Source organism: Lissotriton helveticus, chromosome 3_1, assembly GCF_964261635.1.
Source record: "Lissotriton helveticus chromosome 3_1, aLisHel1.1, whole genome shotgun sequence".
Lineage (NCBI taxonomy): Eukaryota > Metazoa > Chordata > Amphibia > Caudata > Salamandridae > Lissotriton > Lissotriton helveticus.
In genome coordinates, this window is record NC_136061.1 from 312,715,128 (window position 1) to 312,730,381 (window position 15,254).

The 15,254-nt window shown below is 43.8% G+C and overlaps 1 protein-coding gene across 3 annotated transcripts in view; it reads right to left on the minus strand.

Moving 5' to 3' along the window:
* RPH3AL (rabphilin 3A like (without C2 domains)) overlaps positions 1 to 15,254 on the minus strand; it is a 959,424-nt gene that overhangs the window by 890,105 nt on the left and 54,065 nt on the right. For 2 of the 3 annotated variants that reach the window (XM_078679864.1, XM_078679867.1), the window contains exon 2: positions 1,552 to 1,685. The exons of the other annotated variant lie outside the window; for it this stretch is intronic. The gene's annotated coding sequence lies outside the window, so the exon portion shown is untranslated. The remainder of the gene's footprint in view (positions 1 to 1,551; positions 1,686 to 15,254) is intronic. 3 annotated transcript variants of the gene reach the window in all.

A 15,254-nucleotide genomic window follows, 5' to 3' on the forward strand; every position in this document is an offset into this window, starting at 1 on the left:
TCGTACAAGCGCCTTGAGACCCTTGCGGGTGAGTAGTGTGCTATAAAAGTATCAATTTACATTTAAAGAAAGGATTTTCCTGAATTTGTAAATGTTCCCCACAAGATATGTTTGATAATTTGTGGACTAGCAGATAAGTTGCTGACTTCAGAAGCCGACGATATGGATCTAATTGTTGAATTGAACTTGACCATTAAATCCTTTAATTTTCAGGAAACTGTAAATATGCGTAATGTAAATTACAACAGCCATGTGTTATTAAATTATATTTAATGGGCTGTCATTGTATTGTCCCAAGTATCAACAACCATCTTCATCACAATACAACTATTCTGCCTATGACAAAAGCACCACATTGTCACTGTTTACAACATTTCTAAATGGAAAACACTGATGAATAATAAAATGTATTTAACCTAACATACAGAATATAAAGACGGCTTTTAAAGACGGACATGCTAAATATTACTTCACTCTTGTTCACTGAAATGGTTAGAGCCCTTTATCTCCTGTCTCCCTTTATGTATTTTCTTCTAATTATTAGTGATATCTACTGAAAAAGGGTACCAATTATAGACTTGTTTTCGACCTAGGTTTCTGGATTTGTTGAACACTATGTTTGGATTATTGATTCTTGACCCCCAAGTAGTCCCTTCACCCACCTCCTACAGGATAGGTTGATCTTGGCGGATCTTACCAGAGGATGAGGCAAAGATAATTTAAGGCATCTTTGCTTCATATTTGGAAGGATCAAATCTGAAAGTCTATTGCGGGAGCGTAGCAGTAGCATGCATAACATTATTTGGTCAAGCCCACTCCACTCCTGCTTCTCTAGCGGCCAGCACCATGTTGTGCAAAATGATTAAGGGCATTTCCTCCTGAATGGCTAATGAATGGATCCAAACAAAAGCTTGAACAATGAAAAAGTTTAGATGACACTGACATGGCTCCTACTAAGCCAGGGGCAAACAACACTGCTCCTTCATGACATCTGAAGTAGGTTCATTGCCTCCAGAATATGATCCAAGATCCAGAAGCTCTCCTCCATCTCTCACACTAAGGCCTCTCCACCACTTTCTACCCCCGCCACCCTGATAGGTAAATAGCTAGAGTAAGCAATCCCTCACCACCTCTAAATTAGACGAACCTAACGTCAACTGCTCTGTGCTGCCTGCTAAATCCACCCATCATCGTTATACATTCCACAGTCTCGCTGTTCATCGCGTGTACAACCTCAGAACCAGAGCTCACACCTCTCTTGCGTACAGCTAGCCTTCAAAATGCTGTTATTCGCAGGTGCAGCTAAGGACACAGAGATAGACATCTCATGGTCAACTGGAGCAGAACATGCTTCCAGGCACAGCTCTGAAACACTTTAAACATAGACAAATCAAAGACCAAATTTACAAGGCCCTAAAACGCCCTGTTATATCACCGATACCCCCTGTACCAAGTCTGGGGTTCACATAAGACAAAAACAGTTCCTTCTGCAGTTTACATATTCTCACACTCATGCATTCATAAAGTAATTTGAACAAATACTGTACTCACCCAACAGGAATTTTGCTCAATCAACTCGAAAGGCCTGGGTTGCACCGATACAAGCACCACTTTTAAATGCGCCAGGCGAGGCTCATCAGAAAGGCAGCTCAGTATTTCTGGGTAGGGGGCCTCGTAGAATTGACCTGTAAATGGTTTTAGATTTGATCTTTTAGTCTGCTTAGCATTTAGCTTGCAGCCACTCATGAACTTAGCATGGTTTTTGTTTTTTAAAGTGAATACCAAAACAACCATAAACCACTAATAACTCCATGAAAGGATAGTATTACGTTAAATAAACTATTATAGAATTACATTCAGTATTAATGTATTCATTCAAAGTTATTGACTTCGCAAGTTGACTCATATCACTAGCATCAACCTCTCTATTTGCGAAAGGGTTAAGAAGGGGTTTAAAAATTGCTTCTGCACATCTTCCAGAACTTTACAATCGTTCCCATAATAACGGCACAATTCAACATCTTTGCCATGTCAAATCAATGTGTTTATCAATTCTAAGGTGCTTTCATTTACTCCAAGCTTCCGGTTCGAGACCAGGGTTTGTATAGGCAGGCGTTTAAGTTGGGCTGACCCGGCAGTAGTTCAAAATCGACTTTGAAAAGGTGGCATATTCAGATCCTTAACATTTCGGGCATAAAAACGGATCGATTCCTTATATGGGACTTTAGGTATTCAATGTCATGTTTACTTCATCTTGCATTCTCATTTTTCAAGATGTCGAGTTTCTATATTTTTTTTAACTCAATTTCTATTTATTGTATATCAAAATAGCGAAACATGTACATAGCAATGCCGTCAATTGCACAAAGGAATGCTTTCTATAGTTTTTATTCATGCACCTTTTATATAGTGCATACTGTGACCTGTGTAGTCTCTAGATTAGGTTGGTAATGGGCACAACAGAGCACAAGTGCAGAAGTGGCGCTACCAGACGTGGGTGGTGGAGCAGGAAAGGGGGGCAGGAAGTGGGGAGCAAAGGTACAAAATAAGATTACTGTTCAGTTAATTAAAACAACAAGAATAACAATATTAAAACATATCACTTTTTGTGTTGTCTAGAGATACATCTATTTCTGTCATGATATTTACACTTCTTCCTGTATAATGTAAACAAAACATTTAATAAAATTACCTAATATTAAAAACAATATCTCAAGTGTTACATCAAACAACTATTTTACCAGGCCGCTAGCCTCGTTTTGAATGTTCCTTTTAATAGATTTTAAGGCTAATCAAGTGTCGACTAAGCTGATTTGGAGCATTTTGATATATCAGTTCCTCAAGAGTAAGTGGTCCACTTAGCATAGTCTCCAATAATACATCTTGTAACCATTTAACCTTGCCACTAGTCTTTATTTGATATTTCCTCATATTTCATTAGGAGTTTGGTCAAACAACAGTTAAGCTTGGATCTTCCGGATCTAGGCATTTTAATATTGTAGTTCCGCAAGAGCAAACACCTCTTGTATTGAGTGGCCCCCTTAACAATTTCCGACGATCCTTGTCTAACGCTGGGCAGATACAGACTAAGTGAATAAAATCCTGCGTTGGTGCTCCACAGAGACAACAAGATTGTGGGCCCTGATATTTCCAACTTGGCTGGTCTGCATTTGATGGCAATTTACCAAAGCGTATCGCTATGAATTTAGATTTTAGATGGTAAGAAAATGGCTGATCCAAATATGCCGCCGGTTGCAGTTTTACATAGGATTGCAAGACCATCTATGCATGTACCCGTATGCTTAGGGTGGCCTTGTCCTCAAGTAATGAGTATTGCTTTGCTCCCTTCAATATTTTCTGGAAAGTCGAATAAGGAAAGTTCTTCTGCCAAAGAGCTGCAATGTTTGTGACCTGTAATGAAGTTTGAAGATATGCATAATAGGCGGACTGCGGATCATCTTGTAACGCAGTCCAAAGTGCATTATTGATTTCATTATCTCGATTATGCCAAATTTTATACCAGGCTCTAATCGTGGCATATCTTCTTTGAAGCTGTTGTAAACCGAATTCTAGTCGAACCTGCGCAGGCGAGGCACTATACAGAAGTGAAAAAACTTTTTTGTATGCTCGCGTTTGGAGTCTATCCAGAACCCCAGCCTCTTTCCCAAACATGACTTCACTTCCATATGCAAGGGTGGGGAGTAGTTTTGCCTTCATGATGGATAGTAAAGGGGTGAGGGAGGGACCTTTTAATCTTTTTGAAATAGAACAGAATGCAAATGTAAGTCTGTTTCCCTTTCTTTGTGTGGCCTCATTTTGTATTCGGAGAGTTAATCGTTTATCCAGATATATTCCTAGGTATTTGTAGCTGCTCACTACTTCAAGGTTCGAGTTACCAAATTTAAATGAGGTGAATTTTTTAATTAGTTGGTTTTTGCAGCATATATTTCCAACAAATTCTTCCTGGCGAAGCTCCCTAGCTAATCTTTTGCTCTTTGGAGGCCGATTCTTGTATGGCTTGCCCAGACTATATCATCAGCATATGCTAAATGAGTAATCTGCAAAGTTCCCAAACGAGGAGGAGGTGAATTGATTTTATCAAGACTTGGTGACAAATCCGCCATGAATAGAATAAATAAATGAGGTGCTAGGACGCACCCTTGTTTGAGTCCTTCCTTCGTATAGATTTTTCTTGAGAGTCTCGTCCCATTAGCTATTTTTAACTGCATCCATGTATCGAGTACAATTCCATGATCGGTTTTAATAGTCTATTTGGCAGACCCCACTACTTTAGCTTTTTCCATAAAATGCCTCTATTAACTCGATCGAAGGCAGCTTTAAAATCAATAAAGCATAAAAACAAGTTATTTTGCAGTCGTAAACTTTTTTCTGCCATCAGACCTAGCGATAATATGTTCGTAATGGTACTAGAGCCGCGTCGGAAACCAGACTGGTTAATGGGGATGATTTTATTGCTATTAGACCAGCTAATTAGATTTGCCAAGATTAATGAGGCATAATACTTCGCTTTGGCATCGATTAGTGCAATTAAACGATAATTTGCTGTGTCAGTTCACTCCTCTCCCTTAAATAATGGATTTATTATTGAGCCTCCCCAGCTGTCTGGCAGGCAATTTAAAGTGCTCACTCGTGAAACAGGCAAGACAGCGGTACAGCCCAGAATTTGGGGTCTTGTTTATATACTGCTTGCGGTATACCATTCAGGCCAGGGGCACAGTTAAGCCTGCCCTTGGCTATAACTTTTGCAATTTCATCTTGGACAAAATGTGTGAGTAAATGATTTGTACTTTTAAAATCTTTAGGGTAATTATTTAAGATATTTGATTTATCATCTTTTTTGATTTTGCCTTGTGAGTCTTGGGACGTCCACAGCTCCTTTGTTCTCTCAGCAATTTGGGGAGGTGTATTACTAGACCATCTTAGTCTTTTCAGGTTTATCGTTGATATAATTTCAAGCTCGGGCACAGCTTCCAAACGTCTTTGGACATGAATTTAGCAATTCAAGATGTTGAATGAAGTGCTCGCTATCTGTGGAATATGTTATTTTAAATGTTTTTAATTGTTCGAGGAGTGGTAGTGTAACAATTGTGTAATCCAGAATGGAGCTAACTTTATGGCATGATAAGTGCTGATTGGCGTGCGGTCCTGAGCCGCTCTGCCATTTAATACTCGCAGGCCCAAATGCTCTTAGTCAATTACTAATTATTGCCCCATTCGATCTAACCGTGGGGATGAAGTATGCACTTGATTTTGTACTGCCCATATTGCATTAGCTGCACTTAAAAGGTCATCTTTCTCAGGAGTATAAATCAGATTTAAATTAAAATCTCCTGTTAGTATTATTTCCCATGCAGGATGTTCAAACGGGATATCTGATATGGTGGTGATTAAAGTTTTAAATAGTTCTTTTTTTAATTTTTTGCTTTAGATGCGCGTAGAGATTTATGAGAATTATTGTTACGGCTTTTATGTTTAAACCCATTTCCATTTTTATGATTTGCATATCTGGTGTAGTTATTGGCAGTTGGGTGTATTTAATATTTAAAATTCTTGAAATATAAACCGCTAAGCCGCCTTTTGGTCTCTCAAATCGTTGGGTCCTTGTGGCCTTTACGTGGTGGAGAATACGCCCTGGGATCTGAATTGGGTCTATCAGCCATGTTTCCTGGAGTGCTACTATTTCGTAGTTATTCCAGTACTCAGGTGGTACATTATCCTGTAAATCGCGCTTTGCTCCTGCTATATTCCATGAGAGAAGATTTAATGACCTATGATCATCTCTGCTGCTCATCACCCTAGGTCATTCTCTTCGTTCCACAGAGGGGGGGGGGCCTCAGTTTCGTCTTTACCTCTTGCGCTCCGAAGTACCGAATAAACAAGCCTTCTACTGGGCTCGTTAGATTGGTTTCGCTCCTGCTGTAGTAGTGGTGTGGGTACCCTTTTTTAATCGGTATAGACAAAGAAATACCCCAGGCCTCGACTTGCTGTGCAGGATTTAAAATGGCCAACACTATTTCTTCAGTTTTCCAAGTCGACAGGGTGCTGTCCATACCCTTACTGCCCTCCTGATTGACGAACTCAATTGACTGGAGGTCATTTGACGTTAAGAACTTTAAAGTAGCAATAGCTGCCAATAAACTCAAAATGTTACCTCTATTCAAATAGTCTTGTGGCCTTGTGAGCTATATTGTGGGGCTAATAATAACTGATTATGTAGCTGATGTGTTTGCTCTTTAACTCTTGGTTGCATGAGAAGAGTAGGGCTGGTAGTTTGTTCACCAGAGGATCCAGACTTACTAGGACCCTGCTCTATCATGTGCTGAGAAATAGATTTTATTTCAACTCGGTCACTCAACTCTACACCCGGCAGTAATACTTTCTGTATTTTGATCGCTCTCCCTCTCCATAGCGGGACTTTGGTATTTGGGCCTGAATAGTGAGCTGAACTACGAAGCATGGGGTCGGACTTTTCTGCACTGTTGTTTGTCGCCGTCATACATTGATCTATTATGGCATCTGTTGCTTTTATATTATTCATGGTGGGCGACGTTTTACTACCCTTGAAATGCCTTGTTACTACCTGTTCAGCATTTAAACCAGCCCCCCCTCCCCACATAAGTCTCATGTACCTTTTTAATGTCATGTGCCCTATTTGAATTGAAAGACTCCCCACTTCCTGTGTTTGATACTTCCGTCCCCACCAATTGATCCTTGGGATGTTGCACCCCTACTTCCTTTAGGCCACTATCCGAAATAATGGTGTTTGCGGGCTGATTTTTCCCCCTTGCAGTAAAAAATTGGGTAGAGGCCATTCACCTTCTGATCTATTTCCTTGCTATTTTGAGGGTGTTTTCTGGGCTTCCTGGCCCGCTTCTTCTGCCTTTTTGTTAGGGCGGCTGGGGGCATATTTACTTCGTCCTTGAGCGAATTACTTAATCCATCCGTTAAGTTTGTTTGTGAATTATCTAGTGTAACAGACAATAGAGGCTGTGATGCTAAAATTGAAACGTCCTCGTTAAATTCCTGCCTATGCGCCCTTATTCCCCTTGAATCGAGAGTATTGTCGCAATTGAGTGGCGAGACCTTGGGATTAGGAATCATTTGCCCATCCGGTGAAGCAGCCTCTTCATTACTGTACGATACTGTTGGTTGTACCTTAATTCCCTTTGATGCGTTTATTACCTCTGCACGTTGTGGCTCTGAGGACGAGGCAGACCGTTTACATTCCCTTAAAATATTCATTAAGATGCTTGTTAAGTCACTTAGTTTTCCAACTGTATTGCAGCATACACAGTTAGTTGCTGGAGCTGATTTCGGAATGGGTATGCTGTTTTGAGCAATGATTTGACTTGTTAATGAGTGTAGTTTAACATTTATTCCTGCAATGTAACTTGCTACTTCAGAAAAAACTCCAACGCATCCAGAACGCATCAGCCAGACTCATACTAGACATCGTGCGTAAAGATCACATTTCTAATCACCTGAAAGACCTCCATTGGCTCCCTATCAATAAGAGGATAACATTCCGCCTCCTCACCCACGCACACAAAGCACTTTACGAACTCGGACCCGAATGCCTCAACACGCGAGTCTCCTTCTACACCCCCTCCCGCCAGCTACGCTCTTCCAACCAAGCCCTTGCTGCTGTTCCACGCATCAACAAAACCACCATGGGAGGAAGATCCTTCTCCTACTTGGCGGCTAAATCCTGGAATTCACTCCCCATTCACCTCCGCCTCACTCAAAACCACCTAGCATTCAGAAAGCAACTTAAAACCTGGATATTCGACAAGTAATTCCCCTCCTTCCTCAAGCGCCTTGAGACCCTCTGGGTATGTAGAGCGCTATACAAATTACTTGACTTGACTTGACTATGATGTTCATCAAATTAATTTGAATATCCAGCTTGTCCGACTGCATATTAAGTGCCGATACTGATGTTTGTAAGGTTTTTATCAGAGCGGTATGCAAGATTATAAGGTCTTCTATTTTTCCATCTGTTTCAAAGCTTCTTCCCCTTGCCACTGGACTATGTTTGGGGTGACTTTGAACAGTACTCGCTAGTACACGCTCAGCTGAATTGAGAGTGAATTCCTCATGTACACAATTAGATATTTTGTTTCCATTTTCATTTCTTGCTGGACTAATAAAGCTGCAATGTACAAGCAAGCTTGATATTTCTATTATTGATTGTGGTTGCGCTTCAAATAAAGGAATTGAATTATTACTGGCTTGTATATTTGCAGCTTGATTCCCGATGATGCTTCCAGGAAATTGGGTAATTTCCATAGTTTTTTGACTCATACATTGATCGCTCTTATTTTTAACAGATGTTTCCTCCATATTGGGGTTTAGCTCATTGTTAACTGTGTAAAGGCATGATCTTTGTCAGCAGGGCTGGTCACAACAGATGTTTTCTTCATATTGGGTGTTTGCTCTTTATTAACTGTGTAAATGACATAATTTTCATCAGCAGGGCTTGTTACAACATTTACAAAGTGTTCATGCAGGCTTGATATTTCCATTACTGAATGCTGTTGCTCTTCTATTTGAGGTATACGTTGAGTCTGACACAGATTTGTGGTAATAGTTTCTATTGCCTGCATTAAATCTGTGTTGTTTGAAGGAGGGGAGCAGATACGGGAGAGTTTGGGGGAATGAAAAACAAACAAAACAAACATTTACAATGCAATGGTTTTGCCTTTGTTAAAGTTAGAGCTATTGGCATTGCTCTTGACATTATTTTTATTTAGGTTTTTTTAACATAAATAAATGGCATTGTCATTTACAATAGCAGGGCAGGGCACAGGGAAGGGGGGCGAGGAGAGACGAAGGAGAGCTGCGGGCTCAGGGAAGGGGGGGCGAGGAGAGACGAAGGAGAGCTGCGGGCTCAGGGAAGGGGGGGCGAGGAGAGATGAAGGAGAGCTGCGGGCTCAGGGAAGGGGGGCGAGGAGAGACGAAGGAGAGCTGCGGGCTCTTGTTGTAATGCTTGCATGGATGAGTTGGTGGATGCATGGATGGGTGCATGCATGGATGGGTGTATGGATAGATGCATGGATGGGTGGATGGATAGATGCATATATACAGCCAATCCCTTGCTAACCAGAAGATCAAAAATCATCGATTTCATGGTGATGCCTGCTTGGGATACGAGGCTATTTTAAAATGCCCATTATTTACAAAATGTCCAAAAAGAGGATCATTATATTCAAGAAGGCTTTTGTTTTTGTTATATTTTAAGGTGTTTAACTGATTTGCTACAATACTATATCTTATTTTAGGCAGGAGACCGGGAAATAATTTTTCCAGGTGCATACCAACATTTTTGCCGCATTCTACATCTGCAGTCCCAGAATGCTCTAGCAAAACAATCCTCATCATAGCAACGGGAGGGGGGTTTTGAAGAAGGGCGGGGGAATTAAACCGTTCCTTGAGCAAAACTGCATCCATTTTGGGCTAAAACAATGGTGTCCACAATACTGAGGTAGAATTGGAAAATCGTGCTTCTAAAATGTAGAGTGATGAATTAGTTGTTTAAAAAGGACCTGCAAGAAGAGTAAATCAAGCCAGCTGACAGGTTTGAACCCTCAGGCTCATGCGTATCCCCATGAGAACCCGAGACCAAGTGAAAAAAATGCATTAGCCACGCGCTTAAATGCAATACATGCACGGTGCACATTGTGTGAAACTCTAGGACCGAGACCAAGTGAATAAAATGCATTAGCCACGCGCTTAAATGCAATACATGCACGGTGCACATTTTGTGAAACTCTAGGAGAATGGGCCCGGACAAAGCATTCACACCAGCTAATCTCCCTGATCCTGTTGTTCAGGTCTTAACAGGTACTTGTAGGTCTTAAAAAAGGCAAGGTTCCGTTCCATTGTGCAGTTCTCTGGTCTTGGTGCGCTTCGCAGCGCTCTCGTACGTCCCATACGGCTTCAACGGAGGTGCCCTACTAAAGCTCACGCTTCTCGCGTGAGCCGGCGTACGACGCGAACACTGTGGAAGGCAGGTGTGCGGCGTACCAGCAACCGTATCAGAAGCGCACTGTTCTCAGCGCGCTGTTGCAGCGTATGCCTCTTACTGGCGGGTAAGGTGCGCACAGTCTCGCTGGCCAGAGCAAAGGGGGCGAGGCGTACCTGGTGACGCGTCCGGCTGGCTTTAGATGCAGGAGGGGTGTGGCTGTGTCCCAGGCGCTCGGATGCAGAATACGAAGCGCCCAGTTCTCCTCATCCCAACGTACAGTTCTTAGTGCACTCGCTTCAGCTTCTTACCAATAAGGACTACGATGCACACAGTGTCCAACACACTAGGAGTCGTACTAGCCTCAGGGACACAGCAAAACGTTGCGCACCCGTTCAAAGCGCGGCCCGAGCAGGAAGGCGGGTGCCTTCAATGCCGGACCAGATTCGGGGGCGTTCCCGGCTTTTGGCTGACGTAGCGTGACGTAGCCAAAAGCCAAAAATTCTCGGGAACGGCCCGAATCTGGTCCGGCATTGACGGACAGGCCCGTCTTCCAATGGCTAGCCTCCATTTATGGAGCTAGCCAATGGAAGACGGGGGCCGTTCCTGTCTCCCCTACTATACCCATTAGGTTTTCGCCTGCGCGAGCGCAGCTTTCGCCAGGCAAAACCTAAAAAGCACTAAACTGGCTACGGCCGGACGCCGCCTCTCCTCCATCTTCAACCTTTGTGGAAGCTACCTCTGCTACTATGGAACAATCGCAGCCACCTGTTCAAGCGTCTGAAAATGACGTTAAGTCCTAACTTCTGTTCGTGCAACACAGCATCTCGGACTTGTCTGGGAAAATGGACACCATGAATAATCGATTGGACTTTTTGGTGCAAAAGGTAGACAAACATGATGGTCAGCTGAAGGAGGTGGAGTGGCGTATATTCGAGAATGATGACGCCACTACCCAGATACAAACACAGGTAGCACAAATGGATAAGTTGCTGAAGGTGATTGTGGCCAAGAATGAGGACATTGAAGCCAGGAGCCGCCGCAACAATGTTCGCATCCTAGGCATTCCAGAGAGTACGAACACTGGCCGCATGGACGACTACATTGAACGCCTCTTTAAGAGCAATTTTGGGGATGGCTCCTTTTCGACATACTTGGTGGTAGAACGTGCGCATCTCTCTCTCGGCCCACGACCCCCCCGTCTTTCCCCCTCCCGGCGAGGCCCCACGCACGGCCTATCATCGCACGCCTTCTCAACTACCGAGACCGCGATGTCGCGCTCCAGAAGGCCCGAGAGCTGAACCTGCTACAATTTGAGGGGAATGCCTTCACCATCTACCCGGACTTTACATTGGCAGTGCAGGAGGCACGCCCGAAGTTCCTCACTGTCAAGCAGAACTTCGAAAGACCCATATAGAATATGCCTTACTGTATCCTGCATGGCTTCGGATCACGCACAATGGTAAGCATATCTTCTGCACCAACCAGCAAAAAGTTGAGGACTTTTTGAAAACCATCACAAGGCGCTTTCTGCGACATGACCACGACTCCGGACCATCATCATCGCCCAGTAGCTAGGTGGGGGCAGCTGATCATTGTTACTTTTCACCCGCCCAGGGCTGCTTCCGCTGCACCTGGCACCTGCCTATGCTACACTGAGATACTCCCAACTGACACACCATTTCCCGTGGGCAGCTGACACTGCTGTAAGCACTCTTGGCTTGGACCGACGTTCCTGTTCAGAATCACGGACAGATAAGTGACGAGAGACTCCTTTCACTGACTATTGTTCTCACTGTGTTTCTGTATAACTTGCTACATTATGAGCAGAACCTTACCAACTCTTCAAGCACCCTTCCCCCTATTGCCGCTCTCTCCCTGTCAGGGGTTGACACCCACGGACTGTGTTGCAGTTAGTGAATGATTAAGGAGAGGGACCACTGACCCCCAGCACTCCCCCCCCCCCATGGGAGATCCCCCCTGGTGCTTTCTATTTTTTGTTCTGTATCATTCTGACCTGTTTTAGTTAAGTTGGCCTAATCTGGTTAGAGTGGCATGGCCATGTTTCTTAGGCCAGTTGGGTGGGCAACGACTTACCAGTACGTTTGGGGTGCTGTTGTGGGTGGGGTGTTGGGTATTGTTACTATACTTTGGAGACAATGCAATGAGGCTAACTGTGCTGGGAGGGAAATACTGGGCTGAAAACTGTTCCTATTGCTTTAAAATGTACTGGACACAAACACCTCTACACGCTCATCCTCACGTGCTGGGGTATTCTACTTTACGGCATCAACATACTTATTATTTGCCATTGCTACTTCTGCAACACCACTGCAGATGAATCCACTCTGCATTAAAGTAATCACATGGAACGTCAGGGGCCTAGGCGATCCTCGCAAGAGACAACAGATCCTGGCATACTTAGATAGACACCACATACAAATAGCCATGCTCCAGGAAACGCATATGAGCCCTAGGCATCCGTTATGCTTTGGCTCTAGATGCGCCTCTGTACGGGCGTTCTCGTCATATTCCACATATTCACGGGGTACGCTTATTTTAATTTAAACAAATATGCTGTTCATACTGTGGGGGCACATATAGTGACCCCTCTGGCTGCAGCTGTTTACTCTGGGGGTACCTTAGCCACACAATCTGTCACCCTCGCTTGTAGCTAAGGCCCCAACTCAGATGATCCTGGGTACTTCACGACACTATGGGGACACATACTAAAAATTGGCTCTATGCAATTCATATGGGGTGGGGACCTTAATACTGTTCTTTGTCCCTCTATGGACCGCTCCAACTCCCAGCCACACCATAATACAAATGCTTGAGACGTCCTTTCTGGGTTGCTCGCTTAACATGGCCTCTTGGATGCCTGGCAACATGTACACCCCATTGTAATTTAAACAGAATCTGTTTATATGCCAGGGTGCACGGTTCACAAGCCCAAACCGTCACAAACCAAACGTACATCTTGTACGTGAATATGTGAAGATTTTAAACAAGAAAGAGAAGAAAAAACAAGAGAAATAGTAAATCCTGTATATCCAATTTTGTATTAGATAATTTCCAATTTTCCAATATTCAATTCTTCAACAAAGTCTCCAACATTTCCCAATGCATTTCGGTGCGGGCACCTTCATCAGGGGAACACTACGGTACTTGTAGCAAGAGCAAAGTATATATGTGCTGCATCATAAGTGAGCTCTATTCCAACGATTGCTACGTACTGATTCCAAAGCCTGTAATCAATTTCCACGTGATGTGGTAGGCTCTTGCTTTCATTCTGTTTTCATGTGTCCGCCTCGCCTACACTGTAACGATTGTGCAGGTATGCGACGTTCTATGATTAACCATTTAGAGGCAGATACACAAACGATGAAACATTGTGGATGGAACTTTTATTGTTGGACAATAAGTATTAAATGTATAATTTGATGTGAAGAATTACTACTATTTCATAATTTCAACTAATAGCACCTTATTGGGCTTGTGAACAGTGCACCCTGGCATATCAACAGATTCTGTTTAAATTACAATGTTATATTTCACCTGACAGGGGCTAGTCGGGTATGTCCGGGGTCAGCACCAATTGTTAGAAAATATAGATAACTTTGTTTGAATTCATTTTAAAAAAACTTTGAGGAATCAAAGGTGTTCAGGTTACCCCTCTGTTGTCTCAACATGTACACCCCACCACTAAAGAGGGTATTTAGTGTATGGCTGGGCATGCAACGTGGTCTAGGTTCGATTACTGGCAATGCTCCGGCGGTGTGGCCCCATGGATCAAAACAGCTACTCATCTTGCACGCACCTACTCAGACCACGCACCAGTGTGCCTTGAATTGATGCCCCCTAATGCTATCGCCACACCACGCTGCTGGAGGCTCATGCCAGAGGCACTATTAGATGCTGTGTTCCAAGCAGAACTGGGAGAAGAGATTGAAGATTTTTCACTAGGAACAAGGGCTCTGTCGATAATGCAGAGCTTCTCTGGGAGGCGTTCAAATAATAATAATAATAAAGGGGTTTATAAAGCGCCTGGTGACGCCTCCCGGCGTATCCCCGCGCTAAAGGAAAGTGTCAGAGAACAGTGGAGGTAGGGAGCCTAAAGGGCAAATAGGTACGTTTTTAGTAGTTTTCTGAAGGTGGCTTCATTATTTGCTAGCCTAATATTGGTGGGAAGGGAGTTCCATTTGATTGCTGCCAGGGAACGGAAAGACCGACCTCCCATTCTGGATTTTTTTATACGGGGGATCATGAGGAGGCCCTTTCCCATCGAGCGAAGTGCTCTGTTTGGCTCGTACGGAACAGCTAGGTCAGACAAGTAGGATGGTGCTTTATGAGAGATAATTCTATAGCACAAGAGGATGCTTTAAACAGAATTGTCTTCCTAATAGGCAGCCAATGAAGGGTTGCCAGGGTGGGTTTAGAAGCAGCTCTTCTAGGAAGTCTCAATACTAACCGTGCTGCTGAATTTTGTAGTACCTGCAGTCTCCTAACGTTCTTTTCCGAAGTACCAAGAAGAAGCACGTTGCCATAATCCATACGAGAAGTTACTAGGGCCTGAGTCATGGTACGCCTGGCCTCCAAAGGGAGGAGGTCCAGGGTACGGTTGAGAGTTCATGACCCCAAAGCACTTCCCTACAATTTTGTTTACATGGCTGTCAAAGGAGAGTTTGGTATCCACCCATACACCTAAATTTTTAGCTTCTCTGCTAGGAGTGGGTAAAGACCCCAGACAGGATGGCCACCACTCTTTGGTCCAGCTTGTATCCTTACCTCCAATTATTAACACCTCAGTTTTAGAGCCGTTAAGTTTGAGGCAGTGTTGGGTCATCCAATCTGCAAGATCGCTCATACAGGTTTTAAAGTTTTCGGCAGCCAAGAAGGGGGCTTGGGACAGGGAGATCAGCAGTTGGGTATCGTCGGCGTACGAGACTAGCTCTACGCCGTACGATTGGACCACCCCTGCCAGCGGGGCCATGTAGAGGTTGAACATGGTGGGACTCAGGGCCGAGCCCTGAGGTACCCCCTGGTCTAAAGCTATGCTGTCCGAGAGAAAGTTGCCTCTCTGAACCTGAAAGCTCCGGTTGGTTAAGAAAGCTTTCAGCCAGCCCAATGCCTTCCCGGTGACCCCAGCTTTGTTTAGACACTGTAGCAAGATGGAGTGTGCTACAGTGTCAAACGCGGCACTGAGGTCCCACATAATGAGTGCCATGGTCTTACCCTCATCTGCTCCCTCCCGTAAGGTTTCAGTCGC